The sequence below is a fragment of the Myotis lucifugus genome, unplaced genomic scaffold, assembly GCF_000147115.1.
Source record: "Myotis lucifugus unplaced genomic scaffold, Myoluc2.0 scaffold_297, whole genome shotgun sequence".
NCBI lineage: Eukaryota > Metazoa > Chordata > Mammalia > Chiroptera > Vespertilionidae > Myotis > Myotis lucifugus.
Window position 1 is genome coordinate 142,909 of NW_005871345.1, and position 6,000 is coordinate 148,908.

A 6,000-nucleotide genomic window follows, 5' to 3' on the forward strand; every position below is an offset into this window, starting at 1 on the left:
TGCTAGCCACATCCTCCTCCTGACCTTGATGGCTATTCTGTCCTTCTCTAGGGTCCCCCTGCTTCCAGACTCTTCTCTTCCAAAGCACCCAACAGTACTCCCACGAGGCCCCTAAAACTCTGCTGTCACAGCCTCACAGTGATTGCCCCTGATCCAGAGCTTTAGTCGTTCTTCATTGCCTCCAGGATGTTGTTGTCCATTTTGCTAGTCTGGGAAACATAGTAGTGTCAGTAGAAAGCGCCCTGGAGCAAGACAGACCTGGGTTTGAATCCCAGCACCACTCTTGCTGCTTGATCTTGAACAAACATCTTAGCCTCTGGACCCCGTTATTCAACCATAAAATGCAATTTAATTGACAGGCAAATGTGAGCATTAAGGGAGAAAATATGCATGGTACCTGGCACAGGTAGGCTCTCCACCTATGAACAGCCCTTCCCTTTCTCCTCTTCTACAATGTGGCTCCACCTGAAATCTCCAGACCCCATGGTCCAATCAGGAATATGTCCTCTGGGTCCTTACTAACCTCAGCATGCCATCCCCTGCCATGCCTTTGGCCATGCTGTGATTCTGACCACCTAGACCACACTCCATTCCCAGTGCTTCTCAAAGCCCTGCCCTCCTCCCTTCAAGCCCCAGTTGAGGTGCCCACCTAGACACCTTTGCCTGTTCAGCCCACACTGAACAAGAGCTTCTCTGCCTTTGAGCTGTTTGGATGCGGACCACACCGTGTAGCCTGAACCATCCTCCCTTGCTTTCCACTACGTTACTTGTGGCTTCCTGAGCTGATGGGAATGCCTGTGAGTCAGAAGCCATGTGATCCTCTTGTGGCCCCCACAGAGCTGGGCACACAGCACGGTCAGCAAAGGATCTGATTAGGAACTGACTGGGACCCAGCTGGGCAGCGGGAAGAAGAATGAGGTAGGCTGGAAGCTGGGAGGGAGGCACTCCTGGCAAGTTCACCAAACACCAATGTTTTGTCTTAAGACTGGCTACAGAAGGTAGCTGAGACTGTATGTTATAGGTCTTTATGCAGAGACGTATGCATATCTGTATGCCTGCATTTATGATGGGGGTAGAGGCAGGGAGACAGGCGATGGTCCCAGGGAGGCCTGCTTCAGGAAGTGGGGCCTCTGAAGAAAGGAATGAGGTACAGAACTTCTCCCCTTGGGAAGGGTCCTCCTGATTACTCAGCCTCTTGGCTCCTCACTGAGCAATTACCCACTCACCCCTAGTAAATCCCATGGTCTTTCCATATCCTGGGCTGACTCGGCCCAGCAGCACAGGGATGCCTGTGAGCTGGTCCTCAGGTGGAGGAGCAGGGGCCTGTGCTGGGTCCCCAGCTGGGGCCCAAAATAGAGAGAGAGTGTGCAGGGCTCCAGATTGAGACACCAAAGTGTCCAGCAGGTGACTCCAGGATGCTATTTCTCAGTCTGTCCAATTACTTCACATCACAATACCCTGGCCAGTCTCCTCCCAGAGCTTGCTAGCCCCTCTGTATTCTGCGTCTGGCTCCAGCCCAGGGATGGTTCCCATGTCTGAGGGCTTCAGTTTAATCTTTCTCCCCTCCACTACCCAACTCCCATTTCCTAAGGCCAGTCCAGCTCCCCCAGGCAGCTCCACTTAGGATCCCTAAGATCTTTAGCCAGGACACACACAAACACATCTTGCTACTGGTGGGGTCTACTGGCCAAGCAGCCTCTACCTTGTCAGATGTCCTTGGCTAATGTCACCACTTAGCCTGGGCAACTCTGGGTGGACCTCAGCTCTGCTCACTGGCCTGTCATGAGGCCAAGTCCATGGCCTGCACTCGGGCAGTGGCACCACTCCCAGCCTCAGGGGATGTGGGCCTAAACTGAGCATGGGACAGCCTGAGGACTTGGCCTCCTGGCCATGATGTTCCCAGAGGCAGCCACAGTCTGGGCAAAAGAGACCACAGGATTGCTGAGTCTCTCTCCACCCTGGCCCAGACCATCCCTTGAGCCATGTTGATGTAGTGGGGCTGAGGGAGATGTGGGCAGAGAACTTACAGCAGTGTAACTGCCCTACCCACCTGCAGAGAGGTCTGTGTTCCTAACAACAAAGCTGCTACTTAGTGAGGGCCCACTGTGTGCCTGGGGCTGTGCTGGACCTGTTACCTATACAAACTCTAGTGGTCTTTATAGCCCTGGGAGAGAAATAAGGCTATCCCCATGTTACAGACGATGAAACTGACTCAGAGAAGTTCTGTGATTGACCTCAACCACACAGCTGGAAAATGGAGTGAATCTTTGTGACTGACCCCAAAGCTCACCAGGCAGCCCTCCGAGGCTTCCAGCCCTGGATCCAGATGGACCAAGTCCACAAAGCCTCCTTTGGGGTAAGTTGTGCTCATCCAAACACTCCCTGATGGCAAGATCCCCCTTCCCAAACACCCCAACAAAACGGGGCCAGCCTCAGCCCCTGGCCCCACATTTCCAGCTGTCCACTATCTGTGGGAGAGCAGAGACTCTGGACTAGGGAGTGAGGGCGGGTGTAGAAGGGTAGATTTTGGAGCCAGGAGGAAGACAAAAGAAATGACAAGAAGGAGCAGCTGTTTGTAAAGGGAAACCTGAGACAGGCACAAAGCTCAAGTCCTAATCCCAGGCTCATGTGGAGCCAGGGTCGGGGTCCCCCCAAGGTCAGGGAATCTGGGGGCAGGCAAATAGGAGTGCTCAGCCCTGATCCAGGGTGGGTGCCTTCTCCCAGGTGCACAAACAACTGGTGCCTCATTCTTGGGCCAAGCCCCCTGCCTCTTCCTGCCCCTCTCCTGTTCCCATTCCTTTGGATTGGGGGGCTTCTTTCCACAACGGGGTCTCTTCTAACTTGCCTGAGGGTGCCTCTCCTCCCCCCATTCCTGATAGTAATTTTAGCAACTTTTTCTCTGAACTCCCGCTGGCATGTTCACAGAAAACAGCCCCTGCCTGGGCCTGACACTTGATCAGGGTGGTGACAGAGCCCAGACAAAGCAGACACAATGCCGGGGAGGGGGGGTGCGGGAGGGGCAGAGGAGGCAGATCACCTTCCTTCCACTCCAGGCCTTATTTGGTCTACCTTGGTGAAGGAGCCTTCTTCCAGTCGCTCTTTATTTATAGCATTCTGCTCTGCTCTCCTTTGTCTTGTCTGCTATCACTCTATAGTACTCTCTGTGAGATCCCCACCCACCTCACCCAGCGGGGCCCCTGGCCCCTCGCTTCCCCCACCAGGAATGTACATGTGAGCAAAGGCACTGGCTATAAGCTCAGTCTTGGATTTCGATTCTGCAAACAGTTAAATAGAGCTGCCCCGGAAGAAGGGTCTTTATTTTGGTCACCATTAGATCCTTACTGACTAGAACAGTGATGGCGAACCTATGACACGCGTGTCAGAGGTGACACGCAAACTCATTTTTTTGGTTGATTTTTCTTTGTTAAATGGCATTTAAATATATAAAATAAATATCAAAAATATAAATCTTTGTTTTACTATGGTTGCAAATATCAAAAAATTTCTATATGTGACACGGCACCAGAGTTAAGTTAGGGTTTTTCAAAATGCTAACACGCCGAGCTCAAAAGGTTCGCCATCACTGGACTAGAACAATGACTAGCACTCAGTAGGCACTCAATAAATACTTGTTGAATGAAAGAATCAGCAAAGCTGCTCAGTTCATATAGTAGAGAGCAGAGGGAAGAGAATCTTGGGGAATGAGTGGGGATCTTTAAGGATATCAGACCCTGTCTTCAGATTGGAGATCCAAGGCAGGAAGTCCAGAGGTGAGGAGGCTGAGCTCTGTCACACCAGTAGGCCAGTGCTCCCAAGCCCACCAGGAGGAAAACAAAGTGCAATTGATTTGCTAAATGTACAAAAGGTTTCCCAGCTCCACAGCCAGGGAGGCCAGCTGTGAAGACACTGGCTTTGAAATGGCTCAGCCATGTCCCAAGTATTCTTGGTGCATCTCAATTGCCTGCCTCTGTGCCTGAGCCCTGGAAAGCCAGAGAGGGATGGAAGCTTTGAGCTTGGAAAGTTGGAAGGGGTGCATGAAAAGACATTTTGCTGAAGCATTTCTTCCTGATTAAACTGTAGATGTAGACTTTACAATGTAATTAAACAATATAAAAGTAATTAACCTCTACAAAGGGGAGAGAGCCTGGCCAGTGTGGCTCAGTGGTTGAGTGTTGACCTATGAACCACGAGGTCACGGTTCAATTCCTGGTCAGGGCACATGCCCGGGTTGCGGGCTCAATCCCCAGCAGGGGACATGCAGGAGGCAGCCAATCGATAATTCTCTCTCATCATCGATGTTTCTATCTCTTTTTCCTTCTCCCTTCCTCTCTAAAAATCAATTTAAAAATTTTTTATAAAAAGGACAGAGAGAGAGAGATTTTGCCCTTCATTGTCAATCCCTGGGGTCCCTACCAGTGGGCTTTCTTCCTCGGCACCTGGCAGGGCCTGGTCAGGACCCCCAGAGTTTGTTCTGCGGGACATGTTAGCAGTTGGGCCCCTGAGGGCAGCAGCTGTATATCTCAGCACTGCAGTGCTATGGCTGCACTGGACAAGGCCCCTGTGTTCATGCTCTACCCCCGCTTGCTTACACCCTTCCCTACAGCTGCTCAATATCCTCAGGCTATGCCTTGGTTACCAAGCAACCCCCAAGGAGGCTCCCAGCCTAGACTTGTCCTTCCCTGCTATGCCCTCCCTCCCTGCAAAGTGGACCTGCACTATCCCATCCCCCAGCCTGCCGCTCTCCTTCCAAGCTGACAGCTCATCAGATGGGTTAACCCGCACGCGCTGAAGACCTGCAGTTGGGAAGGAGGGGGATTCTAAACCAAACCACGCAGTGGCTGCCTGGCCATGGAGCCAGTGAAGCTTGCACACCATTGCTGGCATTGGCTGTGTCCTGTGCTCACAGCTCACAGGCTGAGCCCCAGCTCCTTTTCCTTACTAACTCTGTGGCTCTCCCTAAGGCCCGCAAGAAAGGGGCAGATCTTTGCTGTCTCTCTGCCCCACTTGCCAGAACACCAGTCTCACCAGGTTTGGTTAGAGACCATCCCACAGAACACAAGCGGTCAGGTGGGCCAGGCAACGGCTGTCTTGGTTAGGGGTCTCCTTCTACGGGAGCTGTGCTATCTGTGGCTCCGGATTGTCTGGCTCTGGGCTAGGCACTTAGCACCTATGGGCAGAGCTAGGAAAAGGAGTCAGGCAAAGGCTCCATCAAGCAGGACCATCTGGAAGCTGGACCCTGCCCTTCCCACACATTGTGTCGTTAGACTCCCTGCCCTCCTTTCTAGCCTCCCTCCACCCCTTTGGGCTTCCTCCCCCATTTGCTGAGTTTTCTTTCTGCCCTTGAATCTTGCTGCCCTGACTGGCTGCTTGACTTTAAAGAAGGCACTTCCCCTCTCCATAAAATGAAGGGCTTGGACCCATCACTAAGGCCTGTCTGGCTCTGAGGCTCAGTGACCTCAACACATCACCTGGCTAGTCCAAGGAAATTAGTGCCTGTGCCAGAGTCCCCGTCTCTAAGCTTCCTGGTCGTTGTTCTTGCCACTTGGCTGGGAAACCTTCTTCCAGCCACCTCAGTCTGGCCCCCATCTTGGGGTCAGGCCCCCAACTCTGCCCTACCCTCTGCTGCTGACACTCAGCCCCCTCCCATCTCAGTTGGATGCAGGACCCAAGCCAGGGAGCAGGGAGGAACTGTGCAAATGGGGCCAGGCCAGTGCTTGGGGCAGGGGGCCGAGGGGCGGCAGTGCCAGGAGAGTGCTGGGGAGGGCCAGGCGCTGCCTGCCTGAGGTCACCGGTGGTCAGTTGTGGTCAGTTCCCTCTCCTGCCAGCTGTGGAATTTGAGGCCTGGCCTGGGAGATATTTTGGCTGCACTTTGAGCCATCCCCGCCCCCTGGAACTCAGACCCTGCATTCTCCATGCCATAACAATGACGACCACTTCCAATTGTTTCCTGGCTGGAAGGGGGGAGGGGAGTGGTGTTTAGGAAGAGGGGGGGAGAGCCTG